Source organism: Salvelinus alpinus, chromosome 3, assembly GCF_045679555.1.
Source record: "Salvelinus alpinus chromosome 3, SLU_Salpinus.1, whole genome shotgun sequence".
NCBI classification, from domain to species: Eukaryota; Metazoa; Chordata; class Actinopteri; order Salmoniformes; family Salmonidae; genus Salvelinus; species Salvelinus alpinus.
The window spans coordinates 40,829,816-40,851,352 of NC_092088.1; the positions used below are offsets into that span (position 1 = coordinate 40,829,816).

General features: G+C 41.7%; 1 protein-coding gene and 1 long non-coding RNA gene across 2 annotated transcripts in view; one reads left to right on the plus strand and one right to left on the minus strand.

Annotated features, from left to right (window-relative positions):
- LOC139570723 (gamma-aminobutyric acid receptor subunit pi-like) overlaps positions 1-21,537 on the minus strand; it is a 120,848-nt gene that overhangs the window by 42,647 nt on the left and 56,664 nt on the right. The window lies entirely within an intron of this gene.
- LOC139570703 (uncharacterized) lies at positions 4,292-6,330 on the plus strand. The gene is made up of 2 exons (XR_011674149.1): positions 4,292-5,087; positions 5,495-6,330. It is a non-coding gene; the product is annotated as an uncharacterized lncRNA (long non-coding RNA).

The following is a 21,537-nucleotide window of genomic DNA, read 5'->3' on the forward strand; positions in this document are numbered from 1 at the left end:
AATATTAGCAAGTTTATAAAAAATGTAAAACAGAATTATCTTATTTCCATAAGTATTCAGACCCTTTGCTATGAGACTCAAAATAGAGATCAGGTGCATCCTGTTTCCATTGATCATCCTTGAGATGTTTCTACAACTTGATTGGAGTCCACCTGTGGTAAATTCAATTGATTGGACATGATTTGGAAAGGCGCACACCTGTCTATATAAGGTCTCACAGTTGACAGTGCATGTCAGAGCAAAAACCAAGCCATGAGGTCGAAGGAATTGTCCTTAGAGCCCAGAGACAGGATTGTGTCGAGGCACAGATCTGGGGAAGGGTACCAAAACATTTCTGCAACATTGAAGGTCCCCAAGAACACATTGGCCTCCATCATTCTTAAATGGAAGAAGTTTGGAACCACCAAGATTATTCCTGGAGCTGGCCGCCCGGCCAAACTGAGAAATCGGGGGAGAAGAGCCTTGGTCAGGGAGGTGACCCAATGGTCACTCTGACAGAGCTCTAAGGTTCCTCTGTAGAGATGGAAGAACATTCCAGAAGGACAACCATCTCTGCAGCACTCCACCAATCAGGCCTTTATGGTAGAGTGGCCATATGGTAGAGTGGCCAGACGGGAGCCACTCCTCAGTAAAAGGCACATGACAGCCCGCTTGGAGTTTGCCAAAGGCACCTAAATGATTCTCAGACCATGATAAACAAGATTCTCTGGTCTGGTGAAACCAAGATTGAACTATTTGGCCTGAATGCCTAGCGTCACGACTGGAGGAAACCTGGCACCATTTCTACGATAAAGCATGGTGGTGGCAGAATCATTTCTATATAGTGAAGATAAAAACTAAGTAAACAGAAGGCACAGTATGTGTGGATGGTGTGGTGTGTGTTTATTTTTATTTGTTATGTTTGAAAAGTTGAGTGAGTGAGTAATGAAATAGTTGAATATCCCAGAGCCAGTGTATTGCTGTGGGCCGGGTATGAGAGGGCTTTCAATGTTGTTCAGATGATGGATATACTTTTATAATGAATTACATGTCTTATTTATTTATTGTCCTATCATGGGGAACTACATTTTTAAAATAAATTATATCTAATTATTTATAATCCTATTTTAATGGTACGGTCCATGGCCCTATACCCTAGAAACCCACATGAATAGCCCAGATACTAAGGAGAAGTCCCTAACTGTTTTATGTGCATGCTGTATGCGGTCTGTATGCAGCCAAAATGAGGTCAGGGACCAAGAGCAGCACTGCCCCCTCAAGATTCTGAGCCTGCTTGGCAGGGTTGGTCCTGCAAAGCCAAAGCCCCCTAAAGGGAGAGCATAATAAACAAGGAAATTCTCAAAGCTGCTAATGAGAACCTTGATGACCTTGTACCTAGCCGGTGGGGATTCCGGTGGGGTGCCCCCACCCAGGCAGTGGCAGTGCTGGCAACACTAGCTGCAGTAACCCATGGGGAGGGGGTCACACTCGGACATTCAGAGAGGGGGTATATTATTGTGGCCCTGGTGGCACGAAACCAATCGGACTGCATGGAGAGGCTTGGGAACATGGTCAAAATGGATGACCGTATTGTGAGTGTTTCAGGAAGAAGGTGTACATTTGACCCTCATCATCTAGGATGTGACAATGGTAAATAAATCTCTACATTTATGCTCATTTTTTGCGCGGTCTTGCAGGCCTTCTCATGCAGCTGCAACTGCAAGTACATTTGTAAATCATGACCCATCTTGAGTTGGGCTCTGGGATGGTGCAATTGTTGAGAGGGTGAGCTTATGGTTGTGTGGGGGTAAGGGCTGAATGTGTGTGGGTGTATGTGTGTATCCCACAACTGTTGCGAAGGAAGAAGTAAAAGATGTTAGGGACTATAGAGGATGATTCACAGCAATATGTAATAAAAATCGAGGTGAGGGCGATGGAAATGCATTTGGCAATGGATCTGCTTCGGTTCGGTGGATGGTGCTGTGTGCACTTTTCGAAGGATGGATCCCAGTCGGTCCGGGGCTGTGCGATGCGGGGGGTCGGGGGTGGTCTGCCGGGCATTGGGATGACAACCCAACTCGAGATGGGGGCTTTTGGCGGGTGGAATAGTGGGGACCAATTGGAGGTTTGCTTAGTGGAGATGCAAATGTCATGGTACAACTATATAGACACTCAATCATTATGTTACTTTTTAATAGGACGTTTACAAACATATATTTTGATAAAAATAATTGAAAGGTGTGTCTCATTATGGTAAGTGGTGAAATAAGTATAGCCAGTTACAATTGTAATGGCTTAGCAGATAATAAGAAAAGACGATCAGTATTTACCTGGCTAAAAGAGAAGGATTATAATATCTACTGTTTACAGGAAACCCATTCAACAGTTTTAGATGAAGTTTTGTGGAAAAAGAACTGGGGGGGCGAAATATATTTCTCCCATGGGCAAAGAAATTCAAAAGGGGTGATGGTTTTAATTAATAATAACTTTGATCCAAATGTGCAACTTGTCCAAACAGATCCTCAAGGTAGATGGATTATTTTAAATATGTTATTGGACAATAAACATATATGGCTTATTAACCTATACGGTCCGAATAATGATGATCCAAGCTTCTTTGACAATATATATAAGAATGTATCAACTCTACAAGCAACACTAGACTCTATTATTATAGTGGGAGATTTTAATACGGTCTTAAATACCTCTATGGACCGGAAAGGAAATCACACTACAAACTATCACCCTCAGGCACTTAAGGAAATCAGGAATGTCATGGATATATTGGAATTAGTGGATATATGGAGACTTAAATACCCTGACCTAGTGAGATATACATGGCGGAGGCTTAATCAAGCTAGTCGCCTTGACTACTTTCTTATATCATTCTCTCTGGCACCAAAAGTTAAAAAGTGTTTGATAGGGGACAGAATGCGGTCGGACCATCACATAATTGGCATATATATTACTCTTACAGAATTTCCACGTGGGCGAGGATATTGGAAATTTAATCAAAGCCTACTAGATGATAAATTGTTTAGAACTAGGACAGAAGAATTTATAACTGACTTTTTTAGACATAACATAGGTACAGCAGATCCCCATATTGTATGGGACACTTTTAAGTGTGCCTTTAGAGGCCATGCAATTCAGTACTCATCTATAAAACAAAAGCAATTTCGATCAAAAGAGTCCATATTAACAAAGGAAATTGAAGGACTAACAGTACAGTTAGATAACAATAAAAACGGTACCATAGAGGCACAGAATAAGTTAGAGGAAAAACAAAAAGAAATGGAGGAACTTATTCAAGAAAGATCCAGTGTAATATATTACAAAAATAAAGCTAACTGGATGGAATATGGGGAAAAATGCACCAAATTCTTTTTCAATCTTCAATATAGAAATGCTACCAAAAAAAACGTATTAAAACTTGTTACAAATGATGGAGTCACGCATGATTCACCAAATGATATTTTGAAAGAGGAAGTAAAGTACTTTAAGAATATATTTTCGTTTCAGGCTCCTCCATCTCCACTAACTGAAACTAATTGTATGGATTTTTTCCCTAATAATAATGTAAAATTAACATCTGTACAGAAAGACTCATGTGAAGGCCTAATTACAGAGGAGGAACTACTTGATGCAATTGGGGCCTTTAAGGATGGGAAAACTCCAGGACTGGATGGCATACCAGTGGAAGTATACAAACATTTTTTTTATATACTCAAAGGACCACTATTAGCTTGTTTTAACCACTCCTATATAAATGATAGATTATCAGACACGCAACAAGAAGGTGTGATATCATTATTACTGAAACAGGACCCAAGTGGTATATATAAAGATCCAGTCCATTTAAAAAATTGGAGACCTCTTACACTTCAGTGTTGTGATGCAAAAATCCTAGCAAAATGCTTGGCGCATAGAATAAAAAAAGTTTTGTCAGATATTATTCATCCTAATCAGACAGGTTTTTTACATGGACGATACATTGGAGATAATATAAGGCAAGTACTGGAAACAATAGAACACTATGAAATATCGGGGACACCAGGCCTGGTTTTCATAGCTGATTTTGAAAAGGCTTTTGATAAAGTACGACTGGAGTTTATATATAAATGCCTAGAATATTTCAATTTTGGGGAATCTCTTATAAAATGGGTAAAAATTATGTATAGTAACCCTAGGTGTAAAATAGTAAATAATGGCTACATCTCAGAAAGTTTTAAACTATCTAGAGGAGTAAAACAAGGTTGTCCACTATCGGCATATCTATTTATTATTGCCATCGAAATGTTAGCTGTTAACCCTTTCATGCGTGAGTTCCAAATATCTCTAACGGTCGCCCCAGCGTGAGTTTTTTTATGCACGTGATATTAGAACGTTCTCTCCATTCCAGAATGTGTTTGTTATGTAACAGTACATTTCATCCGCGCTGCCCTCAAACAAAAGCACGCAGCCTGTTTTTATTTGTCAATTTTACATTATTTCTAACAAGTTTTTTATTTTCTAATAACAGTTTGAAATGAGGTGTGTTCCGCCTCATTCATTCACATAAAAGTAGTCATTTTTACTTTTGCGGACCAATTAATTTTTTTGACATTTCTGACCCGGACAAAATTCCCCAAACACTTCTCAATTGTTTGTGCAGGACATTTACTCATCTGCCGTCCTGCATACACGTGTTCATATTATTCCACCTGTCGCCTGCATCGAAATCAAAGTTGTTTTCGTTACCAATAATACCTTTGGAAATGTGTGCGTTTCTATCAAAGTGCCTTATTACGTTATAATAGTTTCTGCATGTCGTGTTATGTCGTTTCTACTGTAGCATCATGTTTTTGTGTATATTCCTTATAACCGCGGACACGCGATGTAACGTTACTCATTTCATAACATTTATGGTGTTATACTCAGTGCTTAGGTAGCTAGCTACATTCTCCTATTAGCTCTGGAAAATAATGCTAATTGCGTCAGGGAAGTATTAGCATGTGTTGTATTTTGAAGCTACCCTGGCCTTATGACTCCCAAGTGGCACAGCGTCTCAGTGCTAGAGGCGTCACTCCAGACACCCATCTTCAAATCAAGACTGCGTTTCTATCAAAGTAAGTGCCTAATTACGTTATTGTGTCGTGTTATACCGTTTCTACTATAGCTCACTGTGTGAATGGAGCATAATATATTTGTATATATTCCTTATAACCGCGGACACGCGAGGTAACGTTACTCACCTTTTATGGTGTTATATTCAATCGTGCTTATGTAGCTAGTTACATTATTCTATTAGTTCTGTAAAACAATGCTAAATGCGTCAGAAGTATTGGCATGTTGTATTTTGACGCTACCCTGGAAAAATTGAAAAATATCTTATACCACTTGGTCGTTTTCTGAGTGCATTCCACAAAGCTGTTTATCATATCCGCCTTATCCACTGCCCCCATTTTGAGGTAATAGTCAAGCACGCAGTCTGGTTTCATGTTTCTCTGTCTGGTTTGTTTCTCTCTCCCGTCAGGTGGTCCACCTTCCCTGTGGCCGACATGGTTGCTGTATGGACAGTGGAGAGGACATGGACGTCTCGTTTGTCATGCCACTTTACTGCCAGCTGTTAACATTTCTTATTTTGTATAACGGGTCATTTAGGATGGTAGTAGCGTTGATGAAATGCAGTCATAGCAGCAGAACTAGAAAGCAGTCTTTACTGTCACCAGGAATGTATACATTTCACTAATTGTGGTTGTCCCCCACTCCTGGCTCTCTCTTATCCTGTAGCTCCAAGGCATAGCGATTGGTCTCTACTATGTCTCCCACCAGCTCCTCTGTCAGAAACAACTTGAAGCACTCTGCCTCAGTTGGAAATGGCAAGGGGCGTTGCACTCCAGACTGGGACTCATCAAAGCAAACACCAGGGCCAGGAGGGGTGAAACAGCAGGGCCAGGAGGGGTGAAATGACTGGTGGCCTTCCAGCTACCACAGAACTCCTGTACTTCATCCACTGTTGGTATGCCTCCATCACCACCAGCATCTTCAAAGGGAACTGGGACTTTGTCAGTGGACAAGGGAAATTCAGATTCAGGGTTCTCAATGGCTACAAGGTTGGGGGGCAGCTCCTCACTGTCACTGTCAGAATCTGATTCCTGACTTTCATACTCAGACTCATTGTCAGAATTTTAAAAAATCTCCAGAATTTCCACATTTGTTTGTTGTCTCCTTTTGAAAGACATTGCTAATGCTTCAGCTCATCTCACTAGCTACATACATAAACAACACACTGAATGGTTTAGAGTGAGAGGGTACGTGGTTGACTGCCGGCACGCGCCACTTGTATCAATAAATCACTATCAGAAAATGTTTTGTGTGGCAATTATTTGTGTATTTACGGTTTTATTCACATGTTTTCAAATCTAGGTGACAAATCATGCATTCCGATTCTTGCACAGATTGTAATGGGCACATATTATGTGTGTAAAATACTTTTTTGAAGGTTGTACTGATTATGATGAGCTAAGCTAATTCCAGCTGTGTAGTCATGTTTGTTGACGTTCAATGCATTCTGGGTTCACGTAATCGTCTGTTTGACCAAAGATGTTATAACAAAATGAGGTGAGTAAGAGTTCACTCATTTTTTGAGGACTTCCGGAAATGAATGGTGGGATGTGAACGACGGTAGACGACACACCCCTTCAACATGCATACTATAAACAGACCAAACTCATCTCGTCTTCTCTTATTATCTTCGGTTTCTGTGAGAAGAAAAAAAATGCATGGCTGCGCGCTGAAACTAACCGTCGGATTACTTTCGATTTCTAAAAAGTGCTTTACCTAATTATTTCGATCAATGGTGTGCTCACCCGTGATGTGATTAATTATACATAATAATTGCTATTAGCTAATTCATATTGTAGTTTATGTCAGCCGAGAGTTAGAAAATATGTCTGCTTGTGTTGGGTCAATCTTTCCTCAGCGCTAGGACAAATGTAGCCTACATTTTTCCGGTTAGGATGATTGTGTTATGCTATATATTCTTCTGTGAATATCTGAACATTGAATCCAAAAATAAACTGCTCACATTCTGGACATAACTTTGTAAGGACTGTGTTTGTGTAAATAGTTTCTGAAAAAAGTGTGGCCAGCTCAAACGCTGATTGTTGCGTCATTCGAAACTGGCCGTTCTAAACGAGCGTTCTAAATGAGTGTTCTAATCACACGGGTGTGATCGTACGCTTCAGGGACCACTGTAGAACGATCACACCCGTGTGATGGTACGTGTGAAAGGGTTAAAATTAGATCAAACATTAATATTAAGGGATTAGAAATCCAGGGCCTAAAAACTAAGGTGTCATTGTACGCTGATGATTCATGTTTTCTTTTAAAACCACAACTAGAATCTCTCCACGGCCTCTTAGAGGATCTAGATACATTTGCTATCCTCTCTGGATTAAAACCAAATTATGATAATTGTACCATATTACGTATTGGATCACTAAAAAATACACATTTTACATTGCCATATAGTTTACCAATTAAATGGTCTGACGGTGATGTGGACATACTCGGTATACAAATCCCAAAAGAAAGAAATGATCTCACTCCAATAAATTTTTATAGAAAGTTAGCAAAAATAGATAAGATCTTGCTACCATGGAAAGGAAAATACCTGTCTATTTGTGGGAAAATCACCCTGATTAACTCTTTAATCATATCACAGTTTACCTATTTGCTTATGGTTTTGCCTACACCTAGTGACCTGCTTTTTAAATTATATGAACAAAAAATATTCCATTTTATTTGGAACGGCAAGCCAGATAAAATTAAAAGGGCCTATTTATATAACGAATATGAATTCGGAGGGCAGAAATTATTAAATATTAAAGCATTAGACCTCTCACTAAAGGCATCAGTCATACAAAAGTTATACTTAAATCCAAACTGGTTCTCTAGTAGATTGGTACGAATGTCTCATCCTATGTTCAAGAAGGGCCTTTTTCCCTTTATTCAGATTACACCTGCTCACTTTCGGTTGCTTGAAAAGGAAATAATCTCCAAAATATCTTTATTTTTTAAACAAGCCTTAGAAAGTTGGTTGCAATTTCAGTTTAATCCACCTGAAAGGACGGAACAAATAGTACAACAAATCTTGTGGTTAAATTCAAATATAGTAATTGATAAAAAAACTGTATTTATCAAAGAAATGTTTAAAAAATGTATAATTTTTGTGAATGATATCATAAATAGGACTGGTGGAGTAATGTCACACATGCAGCTAACACAGACATATGGAAATGTCTGCTCTACCTAAAATTACAACCAATTAATTGCAGCATTACCACAAAAATGGAAGAGGCAGGTGGAAGGGGATAAAAGTAAGGAACTTGTATGTCGGCCTTATATTAAAGAACATAAATGGTTAAAGAAAAGTGTGATAAATAAAAACATATACCAATTTCATTTAAGGACCAAAAAACTTACAGCTGTGCCATATAAATTGCAAAATAGTTGGGAAGAGATTTTCGATGTACCCATTCCATGGCACATGGTTTATGAATTGATACGCAAAACAACGCCGGATTCAAAACTTCGAATTTTTCAATTTAAATTATTGTACAAAATTCTTGCAACTAATAGAATGTTATATATATGGGGGATACAATCTTCTCAGCTCTGTAGATTCTGCTGTGAGGAGGCAGAGTCATTAGACCATTTATTTTGGTATTGTCCGCATGTAGCTCGTTTTTGGTCACAGGTCCAGGAATGGTTGAAGAATTGCAACATTTGCGTAGAACTAACGCTACAGATAGCAATACTGGGGGATTTGAAAATCCATAGTCAATCAATCAATAATATAATAATTATTTTAGCAAAAATGTTTATTTTTAATTTACAATCCGTGGAAGCTATGAGAATAGGAAGATTCAAATCTTTTGTGAAGCATCACAGCACAGCTGAAAAATATATGGCAAATAAAAATCCGAAATGGATGATGTTGGAAGATAGATGGGAAAGGTTGAGTGGAGCTGAAGGGTGGGACTAATAACAAGATAAACAATGTAGGGCATACGGGATCTGTGAAATGTGTATAGGTGCGGAGCTATTGTGAAATAGCACAGTTACAAGTGGAAATCAAACTGGATGGACAACAGAAATAGAGGAAGGACTAAGAACAAACAAGAGAGAACTATTATAAAGTAGACTGTGTCTGTAAATGTGTATAAGATGTATAAATTGAAGGTAAAAACAGAAATGTTTATCAGTTTACTCCAATTGGGGGATCGGTGGTAGGGTTTGCAGGGAATAATAATAAAGGTATACTCTTTAAAAAAAGTATGTACAGTGGGGAGAACAAGTATTTGATACACTGCCGATTTTGCAGGTTTTCCTACTTACAAAGCATGTAGAGGTCTGTAATTTTTTATCATAGGTACACTTCAACTGTGAGAGACGGAATCTAAAACAAAAATCCAGAAAATCACATTGTATGATTTTTAAGTAATTAATTTGCATTTTATTGCATGACATAAGTATTTGATCACCTACCAACCAGTAAGAATTCCGGCTCTCACAGACCTGTTAGTTTTTCTTTAAGAAGCCCTCCTGTTCTCCACTCATTACCTGTATTAACTGCACCTGTTTGAACTCCTTACCTGTATAAAAGACACCTGTCCACACACTCAATCAAACAGACTCCAACCTCTCCACAATGGCCAAGACCAGAGAGCTGTATAAGGACATCAGGGATAAAATTGTAGACATGCAACAGGCTGGGATGGGCTACAGGACAATAGGCAAGCAGCTTGGTGAGAAGGCAACAACTGTTGGCGCAATTATTAGAAAATGGAAGAAGTTCAAGATGACGGTCAATCACCCTCGGTCTGGGGCTCCATGCAAGATCTCACCTCGTGGGGCATCAATGATCATGAGGAAGGTGAGTTATCAGCCCAGAACTACACGGCAGGACCTGGTCAATGACCTGAAGAGAGCTGGGACCACAGTCTCAAAGAAAACCATTAGTAACACACTACACCGTCATGGATTAAAATCCTGCAGCGCACGCAAGGTCCACCTGCTCAAGCCAGCGCATGTCCAGGCCCGTCTGAAGTTTGCCAATGACCATCTGGATGATCCAGAGGAGGAATGGGAGAAGGTCATGTGGTCTGATGAGACAAAAATAGAGCTTTTTGGTCTAAACTCCACTCGCCGTGTTTGGAGGAAGAAGAAGGATGAGTACAACCCCAAGAACACCATCCCAACCGTGAAGCATGGAGGTGGAAACATCATTCTTTGGGGATGCTTTTCTGCAAAGGGTACAGGATGACTGCACCGTATTGAGGGGAGGATGGATGGGGCCATGTATCGCGAGATCTTGGCCAACAACCTCCTTCCCTCAGTAAGAGCATTGAAGATGGGTCGTGGCTGGGTCTTCCAGCATGACAACGACCCGAAACACACAGCCAGGGCAACTAAGGAGTGGCGCCGTAAGAAGCATCTCAAGGTCCTGGAGTGGCCTAGCCAGTCTCCAGACCTGAATCCAATAGAAAATCTTTGGAGGGAGCTGAAAGTCCGTATTGCCCAGCGACAGCCCCGAAACCTGAAGGATCTGGAGAAGATCTGTATGGAGGAGTGGGCCAAAATCCCTGCTGCAGTGTGTGCAAACCTGGTCAAGAACTACAGGAAACGTATGATCTCTGTAATTGCAAACAAAGGTTTCTGTACCAAATATTAAGTTCTGCTTTTCTGATGTATCAAATACTTATGTCATGCAATAAAATGCAAATTAATTACTTAAAAATAATACAATGTGATTTTCTGGATTTTTGTTTTAGATTCCGTCTCTCACAGTTGAAGTGTACCTATGATAGAAATTACAGACCTCTACATGCTTTGTAAGTAGGAAAACCTGCAAAATCGGCAGTGTATCAAATACTTGTTCTCCCCACTGTATGTCTATGTAGGTATGTGTATGTATATATGTGTATATGTATGCATACGTGAATGGATATATATATTTACCCAAAAAAATATGGGGGATTGGAAATGATGCAGACAATTACATTGGAAACAACATTCTTTCCGCAATATTAAGCTGATCCACCCCACAAAAAAAAAAAAAGAAAAAAAAAAAAAAAGAATCATGTTGTTTGGATGTTTTTCAGGGGCATGGACTGGGAGACTAGTCACGATCGAGGCAAAGATGATCGAGGCAAAGATGAACGAAGCGAAGTACAGAGAGATCCTGGATGAAAACCTGCTCCAGAGCGCTAAGGATCTAAGACTGGGGCGAAGGTTCACCTTCCAACTGGACAATGACCCTAAGCACACAGCCAAGACAATGCAGGGGTGGCTTCGGGACAAGTCTCATAATGTCCTTGAGTGGCTCAGCCAAAGCCCGGACTTGAACCCGATCGAACATCTCTGGAGAGACCTGAAAATAGCTGTGCAGCGACGCTCTCCATCCAACCTGACAGAGCTTGAGAGGATCTGCAGAGAGGAATGGGAGAAGCTCCCCAAATATAGGTGTGCCAAGCTTGTAGCGTCATACCAAAGAAGACTCAAGGCTGTAATCGCTGCCAAAGGTGCTTCAACAAAGTACTGAATAAAGTGTCTGAATACTTATGTAAATGTCATATTTCCATTAAAAAATATATATAAATTAGCCAAAATGTTTTTTAAAAACTGTTTTTGCTTCGTCATTATGGAGTATTGCGTGTAGATTGATGAGAATGTTATTTTCTGGTGGATTGAACTGAAATTGAAACCAACTTTCTATGACTTGTTTTAAAAATAGTAATATTTTAGAGATTATTTCCTTTTCAAATAACCGAAAGTGAGAGATTGTAATCTGAATCAACGGAAAAAATGATATTTTTGAACATGGGTGAGAGATTCGTACTAATTTGCTAGAGAACTAGTTTGGATTTAAGTATAACTTTTGTATGACTGACGCCTTTAATGAGAGGTCTAATGCTTTAATATTTAATCATTTCTGCCCTCCAAATTCATTTCTGATCTGATTTTAACAGCCAACATTTCGATGGAAATAATAAATAGATATGCCGATAGTGGACATCCTTGTTTTACTCCTCTTGACAGTTTAAAACTTTTTGAGAAGTAGCCATTATTTACTATTTTACACCTAGGTTTACTGTATATAACTTTACCCTATTTTAAAAGAGATTCTCCAAAATTGAAATATTCCAGGCATTTATATATAAACTGCAGTCATACTTATCAAAAACCTTTTCAATGTCAGCTATGAATACCATGCCTGGTTTCCCAGATTGTTCATAGGGTTCTATTGTTTCCAGTACTTGTCTTATATTATCTCCAATGTATTGTCCATGTAAAGAACCTGTCTGATTAGGATGAATAATATCCGACAGCACCTTTTAAATTCTATGCGATATACATTTTGCTCAAATTCTTGCATCACAACACTGAAGTGTAAGCGGCCTCCAATTTTTTAAATGGACTGGATCTTTATATTTACCACTTGAATCCTGTTTTAGTAATAATGAAATCAGACTTTCTTGTTGTAACGAATATCACCGAAGGTGGCTCCCCTTCCTGTTCAGTTGGCGCTCGGCGGTCGTCGTCGCCGGTCTACTAGCTGCCACCGATCCCTTTTTCCTTTTCTTTTGTTTTTGTCTAATTGGTTTCACCTGTTCCTTGTTGGGTTTTTGGGGTGGGTACTATTTAAGTTCGTTTAGCCCGCTTGTGTTTGTGCGGGCTTGTTGTTGTTGTACGTAGGAGGTGTATTGTTGATTTTGGGTTTTCGCTGTCCGGTTTATGTAACAGTGGTCTTTGGGTTGTGTTTGCGCCTGTGTTTTGGCTTCACCCATTTTTGTACCTGTTCCTGTTTACTGTGGACATTAAAGCGTTTTTTCCTGTGAAACCTCTGCTCTCTGCGCCTGACTCCACACCTATCATTCTCCTGATGTTACACTTGTTGAGTGTGATAATCTATCATTTATATAGGAGTGGTTAAAACATGCTAATAAAGATCCTCTGAGTATATAAAAAAAAGGTTTTAAATAATGTACCTCCACTGCTATGTCATCCAGCCCTGGAGTCTTTCTTGACTAAGTTCCTCCAAATCTTTTAGTTTTTCCTCTAACTTATTCTGAGCCTCTATGTTTCAGTTTTTATTGCTACCTATCTGTACTGTTAGTCCTTCTATTTCCTTTGACTATTTTTACCTAAATTGCTTTGTTGAGTGATGAGTGATGAGTACTGAATTGGATGGCCTCTAAAGGCACATATAAAAGTGTCCCATACAATAATCAAGATATTAAGTTGGTTCCATAACATAAAATAATTTTCTTTACATACGACTTTCACATTAACTGGTTACAATATTGTAACCAAATGGTGGCCATCTCATCAATGAAAACCTTTACAAGCTCTTTAGTATCACATTACTTATGCAAATATCATTTAAGAGTCAGTGCTAGCAGTAAACATATAATCATGAAAAAAGAAAACATTACCTGGAATGACATTCACTCTCACGGGTGGCCAAAAATAACAACCGGAAAGCCACGCCCCAATAGACCACGTCTCAAACTCTTCCGATAGGCTGCCGCGCATGAGGTGTTGAATGCATTCAATTTGAAAAAATCACATTGATCTGTCAAATTTGTTATTTGATTACAGACAAATTTAATAGAATAGGTTGAACGAACTAAAGCGTAATTTTGTATCATACGAATCAGAAAAAGCTACAGTGCCGTCCCACATTTTACAGTGTACTGTATAACCTGAACTTATTCTCCAAAAGTGCACTGTTCAGCTGTTTAACCTAACTTAGCGAAAAGTTAAAGTTAATGAAAAGTGGAAGTTCTTGAATAAGATTTTAGAAATAACTAACTTTTAATATATTCATATAAGTCAGCATAAAATCAATACCAGATAATGCATGGGTATTCTTTGGCGGCCATGTATTTCATGTGCAGAGTGTGCAACCTTTACGTAATTGGCATTTATTGGATCAATCTCTGTCTGCCTGCACATGAAATACATTGCCACCAAATAATACCACTGGAATCTTCAATGCCAAAACAATTTATAGTATACACATTTCTGATATACCGCCCAGCCAGCATACACCATGGGGATTTTCTGACTTGATTTTCAGTAAAAGAGACATTCAAGCCTACTGTATGTGTGTGTGCTTGTGTGTGTGCGTGCGTGTGCGTGTGTGTGTGTGTGTGGTTGGCTTGTTGATTGGATGGGAGGAGATACAGGGAGTCTTGTCAATGGGATTTTCCAACCCATTAGCCATAGCTAATTAAGCTGAAGTAGTACTAACTTGGCAGCCAGAACTGTCATAGCCTACAAACTCTACAATGACTTACAATGACACAAGGTACTTATTATTGGAGCCAAAGCACAGAGAGAGAATCTGGGCACCCATTTTAATTCATGGGCAATAAAGATAAAACACCAGGTAAAAAACCTAGGTGTCATTTTAGATTCTGAACTTAATTTTTTTTATCACACATTAGGAACGTGACAAAAATAGCTTGAGGAACATTGCCAAGGTGCGGCCGTTTCTATCTAAGGCTGAGAGAGAGACTCATCCATGTTTTCATTACAAGCAGGCTTGACTACTGTAATGCTCTCCTGTCTGGTCTACCCAAGAAAGCCGTTGTTCAACTGCAAAACATACAGACTGCTGCAGCACTGGTACTGACCAAGATCACACGGAGAGCACACATTACACCGGTTTTAAAGTTTCTGCATTGGATTAATTTTAAGATTATTTTATTGTTTTTTTTAAATCAATCCACGATTGTGCACCCCAATACATATCAAACATACTTTTGAGTTATGTATCCAGTAGGTCCCTCAGTTTGTCTGGCACTGGCCTTTTAACTATCCCAAAGACTAGGACCAAGAGGCATGGAGAAGCAGCCTTTAGTTACCATGCCAGCTGCCTCTGGAATAGCCTGCCAGAGAACCTGACTGGGGCTGAAACTGTGGACATATTTAAAAGAGATCTTAAAACACACCTTTTTAGCTTTACTTTTCCTCAGAGTGCTTTTTTAATCTTCCTGTTTTTATTGTTATTAAATATGGTATAGTAAATATTTCCGGTTTTAATTTCATAGTTTTTTAAATGTTTTTTTCTGTTAAGCCCATTGCGTTACATTCATGTATGAAATGTGCTATATAAATAAAGCTTGATTTGATTTGATCCATGCATGAAAGAGCCACCCTCAATCAACTCTGGCTTTTTTCTTTAAATTTTTCTGAGATGTTTTAGAATTTTTTTAAACATGGTTGTTTAGTTTAATCATGTATGCTGTTATGTTTGTAATGCAATATGTATACATTATAATAGTGCCTCTCCCGAGCAATTGTTCACTGGTCTAGTTAAGAAACTACTACATAGTGTAAGAGTGAAGTTGTGAAAAGTCAATACATTGTCGATACTAGCCTTGTGTGCATAAATACAACAAGCTACTGTAGGAGAGAGTGCGGTACGTTGAGCCATTTTTTACATTCAGCGTCAGTACTTCAAGGTAAATATAGTATTCTTTCTAACAAATAAATCTATATATATTTCAGGATGTTGTGTATCCCTGTCACGCCCTGGCCTTAGTATTCTTTGTTTTCTTAATTATTTTGGTTAGGTCAGGGTGTGACATGGGGAATGTATGTGGTTTTTGTAGTGTCTAGGGTGGTTGTAAGGTTTAGGGGGTTTATTAGAGTAGTTGGGTTTATGTTTAGTATAGTAGTCTAGCTGTGTCTATGGTTGAGTGTAGGTATCTAGGAAAGTCTATGGTTGCCTGATTTGGGTCTCAATTAGAGACAGCTGGTTATTGTTGTCTCTGATTGGGAGCCATATTTAAGGCAACCATAGGCTTTAGCTGTTTGTGTGGAATTGTCTATGTTGAACGTTTGTAGCCTGTGTGTGTGCACTACGTTTATAGCTTCACGGTCGTTTGTTATTTTTGTATAGTTTGTAATAGTGTTTCGTTTCATGTTCATCTTCGTAGTAAAAATAAAAGAAGATGGCTTATTTTCCACATGCTGCGTTTTGGTCCGTCTCTCCTCCACACGATAGTGACAGAATTCCCCACCAACATCGGATCAAGCAGCGTGTGCAACAACAACAGGACCCACCTACACAGGACTATTGGAATTGGGAGGAAATTCTGGACCGCGAAGTACCAGGAGAATATAACCGCCCCAAAGCTGAGCTGGAGGCAGCGAAAGCAGAGAGGCGGAGATATGAGGAGGCAGCAAGGAAACAAGGCTGGAAGCCCGTAAGTCAAACCCAAAAATTTCTTGGGAGGGGGCTCTCGGGTAGTTTAGTTGGGTCAGTCGGGAGACGTGAGCCAACTCCTCCTGCTTACCGTAAGGAGCCGGTGAGGGCGGATTTGGAGGTGAGTGACGCAGAGACAGTAAAGGAGTTAATGGAGAAATTGGAGGAGAGAGTTATGAGGGATGTACTGTTTTGGTGCATGAGGCACGGCATTCGTCCGAATGAACGTGTTGGTGAGTTAATGTCACCGGGAACAGCTCTCCATACTCGTCCTGAGGAGCGTGCTAGCCGTCTGGTTAAGACAGTGCCTACAGCACGCACAAAGCCTCCTGTGCGTCTCCAGAGTCCTGTGCGTCCTGTTACTGCTCCTCGCACTAGCCCTGTGGTGTGTATTCCCAGCCCAGTACCACCAGTGCTGACACCACGCACCAGGCTTCCAGTGCGTCTCCAGAGCCCTGTTCCTCCTCCACGCACTCTCCCTGTGGTGCGTGTCTCCAGCCCAGTGCCTCCAGTCCCGGCACCACGCACCAAGCCTCCTGTGCGTCTCCAGAGCCCTGTACGCACTGATCCTTCTCCCCGCACTCGTCCTGAGGTGCGTGCCCTCAGCCCGGTACCACCAGTTCCGGTACCACGCACCAGTCCTATAGTGCGCCTTGAGAACTCAGTGTGCCCTGTCCCTGCTCCCCGCACTAGCCTTGAGGTGCGTGTCTCCAGTCCGGTACCACCAGTTCCGGTACCACGCACCAAGCCTCATGTGCGTCTCCAGAGCCCTGTACGCACTGTTCCTTCTCCCCGTACTCGCCCTGTTGTGCGTGCCCTCAGCCCGGTACCACCAGTGCCGGTACCACACATCAGGCCTATAGTACGCCTTGAGAGTCCAGTGTGCCCTGTTGTTGTTCCCCGCACTAGCCTGAAGGTGCGTGTCCTTAGCCCGGTACCTCCAGTTCCGGCACCACGCACCAGGCCTACAGTGCGTCTCAGCCGGCCAGAGTCTGCCGTCTGCCCAACGGCGCCTGAACTGCCTGTCTGCCAAGCGGCGCCTGAACTGCCTGTCTGCCAAGCGGCGCCTGAACTGCCCGTCTGCCAAGCGGCGCCTGAACTGCCCGTCTGCCAAGCGGCGCCTGAACTGCCCGTCTGCCCAACGGCGTCTGAACTGTCCGTCTGCCAAGTGCCGCATGAACTGCCCGTCTGTATTGAGCCTTCAAAGCCGCCCGTCTGCCATGAGCCTGCAAAGCCGCCCGTCTGCCATGAGCCTACAGAGCCGTCCGCCAGACAGGAGCCGCTAGAGCCTTCCGCCAGACAGGAGCCGCCAGAGCCTTCCGCCAGACAGGAGCAGCCAGAGCCTTCCGCCAGACCGGAGCAGCCAGAGCCTTCCGCCAGACCGGAGCAGCCAGAGCCTTCCGCCAGACCGGATCAGCCAGAGCCTTCCGCCAGACCGGATCAGCCAGAGCCTTCCGCCAGACCGGATCAGCCAGAGCCTTCCGCCAGACCGGATCAGCCAGAGCCTTCCGCCAGACCGGATCAGCCAGAGCCTTCCGCCAGACCCGGATCAGCCAGAGCCTTCCGCCAGACCCGGATCAGCCAGAGCCTTCCGCCAGACCCGGATCAGCCAGAGCCTTCCGCCAGACCCGTCCAGCCAGGATCCGCCAGAGCCGTCATCCAGCCAGGATCCGTCCCTCAGTCCGGAGCTGCCGTCCCTCAGTCCGGAGCTGCCGTCCCTCAGTCCGGAGCTGCCCCTTATCCTGGTGCTACCCCTTATCCTGGTGCTGCCCCTTAGTCCGGTGCTGCCCCTTAGTCCGGTGCTGCCCCTTAGTCCGGTGCTGCCCCTTAGTCCGGTGCTGCCCCTTAGTCCGGTGCTGCCCCTTAGTCCGGTGCTGCCCCTTAGTCCGGTGCTGCCCCTTAGTCCGGTGCTGCCCCTTAATCCAGTGGGGTTAATGTGGAGGGTGGCCATTTGGAGGAGGCTACGAAAGCGGGTAGTGACTATGGTGGGGTGGGGACCACGACCAGTGCCGGAGACGCCGCCGTGGACGGACGCCCACCCAGACCCTCCCCTAGACTTTGTGCTGGTGCGCCCGGAGTTCGCACCTTAAGGGGGGGGTTGTGTCACGCCCTGGCCTTAGTATTCTTTGTTTTCTTAATTATTTTGGTTAGGTCAGGGTGTGACATGGGGAATGTGTGTGGTTTTTGTAGTGTCTAGGGTGGTTGTAAGGTTTAGGGGGTTTATTAGAGTAGTTGGGTTTATGTTTAGTATAGTAGTCTAGCTGTGTCTATGGTTGAGTGTAGGTATCTAGGAAAGTCTATGGTTGCCTGAATTGGGTCTCAATTAGAGACAGCTGGTTATTGTTGTCTCTGATTGGGAGCCATATTTAAGGCAACCATAGGCTTTAGCTGTTTGTGTGGAATTGTCTATGTTGAACGTTTGTAGCCTGTGTGTGTGCACTACGTTTATAGCTTCACGGTCGTTTGTTATTTTTGTATAGTTTGTAATAGTGTTTCGTTTCATGTTCATCTTCGTAGTAAAAATAAAAGAAGATGGCTTATTTTCCACATGCTGCGTTTTGGTCCGTCTCTCCTCCACACGATCGTGACAATCCCTGGAAAAAATAAAAATTCATGTAAACATAACAGTTTTGAAAATGTAGCTTGTTCCAAAAAAGCGGTCTCTTGGCACAACTTACGTATGGGGTAATTTGAGCATAGAGATAGGGTAATTTGAGTCGCCTTGGGGTAAGTGGGTGATGGTGCTGGTGCTGGTAGGTCAACGTTTAATTAATGAAATGGGGGTGTGGTATTGTATGCCTACATTCACATATAGATCTCGTTATTCAATATCACTTTTTAATTTCTTGACCTGTTGTCTGGGACAGGCATGTTGTTTCGATGTGCCAATTCGTAGGCAAGTTCTCTGTATTTGAGGCTACTAAGCCCATGAAACTGGTCCGTGAGATTCTTGATATGCACTGTACAGCAAGCTCAGACTCCATGTCATCAGATAATACCTTGTGTGCCTCTGCTGCTCTATCATAGCCTCTCTTTTGCACAGCTACATATTCGTTTTCTTTTTGTCATCACCTTGCTGCTGCTCAAATGGACTTCTTCCCTTCTCTCATTTCTTTGGCTGCTCTCTCAAGAACTTCAAGGGGGGCGAGACCTGCTTGTTGTTACGTTTTACAGCATGATGATGTCTGCTCTGTTACAATAAAAATGTACTATCTTGAGTTCATATGCATGACACAAAAATACTATGAATATTATGCATAAAACTGACTAAATGTAATCATAATTTGTAAGGGGTATCGTGGCCCTTAGTGGTGGCTACTGAGGGGAGGACGGCTCATAATAGTGGCTGGAATGGAGTGAATGGAAGCATATTAAACACATAAAAACCATGTGTTTGATACCATTCCATTTAATCCATTCCGGCCATTATGAGCCGTCTTCGCCTCAGCAGCCTCCACTGGTGGCTGTTGGCTCAACTTACCCCAAGGCAAACATTTTGAATGTATTATCCCACGCAGCTACAAGGATCAGCATACTTCCCGCTGAGCACAGACATCATTTCAATGTCCAGTTTTGATTTACATTTGGTTGAGTTGTCAACTAATGTGAATTCAATGTGAAATTGACCAAAAATGTTACCCTGTCATTCAATTTAGTTAAAAGTTGGGTGAAAAAAAAGACGAAAATTCCCTTACGTTGATTACATTTTGCAAATCTTAGTTTTGCACGTTGATTCAACGTCATCACATAGAATTGTTTGGTTGAAATGACGTGGAAACAACGTTGATTAGACCAGTTGATTCATTCTTCTGAGAATGCGTCATCTAATGCGCAATTACATTGATTCCCGCCATTCGTTCATTTTGGTACAGCGCGTCCCCTCAGCTGATTATCAGCTGTTGTCTCAAAAGGACACATGAATCCATTGCTCACATTTATATGGGTGCTCATAGCCTAGCCACTGCTCGGAGAATCAGGAATGAGTAATTGATTGGATGTGTGCGAAGCCTCCTTAATGTGTTCAGCTGGGGATGACTAGATGCTGTGTAGGCAGGGAGAGAGTAGAGAGCCCCATGCTTCGATCCTCTCCTCTTCCAGACAATGACCAAAATAATGTTAGATGCAATAATGCAATTCCCACAGAGTGCAAACAGTGGTGCCAATTTCAATGCCTCTTGTTCCAAGGAAAGGAAGTAATTGACAGAAAGAGTCTCGACACATCATAGGCCATTCCAGAAGCCATTAAAGGCATGGCAGACACAACTCGACAACCTCAAGAAAAATCTCAAGACAGGACTCGTCCATTAAAGATACAGATATAGGATCTTAATTTGATCACTCCTTTGTTGCTGAGAAGGTTCAGCCACTGTAAGTAAATGCAGATGAGCTTCGTGATATAGAAAGATAAAAAATAGGACAGCGCTCTAGTGAATAAACTTCAACTAACATATTTGTATTGTCGTACAAACGTTTTGGGTATGAGCCCTTCTTTAGCGTGCATAGGAGGCAATGGCAATCAATGTCACAACAACAATATAGGCCACACACAGGTGGGCATAATTATAGATTCTCAAAGTCAGTATTAGTCAGTAGTACCAATCAAGAGATCCTAACAGAGGGAGCAGTGGGGGAAATATTACTATTATATTTACATAAATTCACTGACAATACACAATAACAAACATATTAACAGTATTGCACCTTTCATGTAACCTACTTTTGGCCAGCTAACAACCTAACCACCGATTGAGTAACACTATGGATTAAACGTTCAAATCCTGTTATTATTTTGCTGTGACAATATAGGTAAAATAAAGATCCTACACCTGTATGCTTTTAATTGTTGTTATATGTCTGCTTTATTCACACAGTACTCCAATTATGTCTAGGAATCTTAGGGACACAAAATATGGAATTCACAGGAAGCCAAGCTTTTAAGTAGGATTGGCTCCCAAGCCACCCTTCGTGCACTGCTTCCTAAATCTGGTCTGGCCAAGTGTGTCTCTTCAAAAAGGTCTGGAATTTAGAATTTTGGTTCAGCCACTGTAAGTAAATGGGAAGTGTGTGTTTGTTTTGTTCTTTTTTAGATGGATGCATTTCAGTCCAGATTGGTTCAGCAAATATATATTTTTTGTGTTTCCTTGGGAGCAGCAGAGCCTGAGGAGGATATGAGGGGAAGCGAGACGGCCAGTGGCTTTGGCAATATGGGAGGTGGCTCAAGGAAGGAGCAGGATACAGAGGGAAGTGCTTGTTAGACTCTGAGGTTAGAATCTGCATGCCCCTGGTTTTTC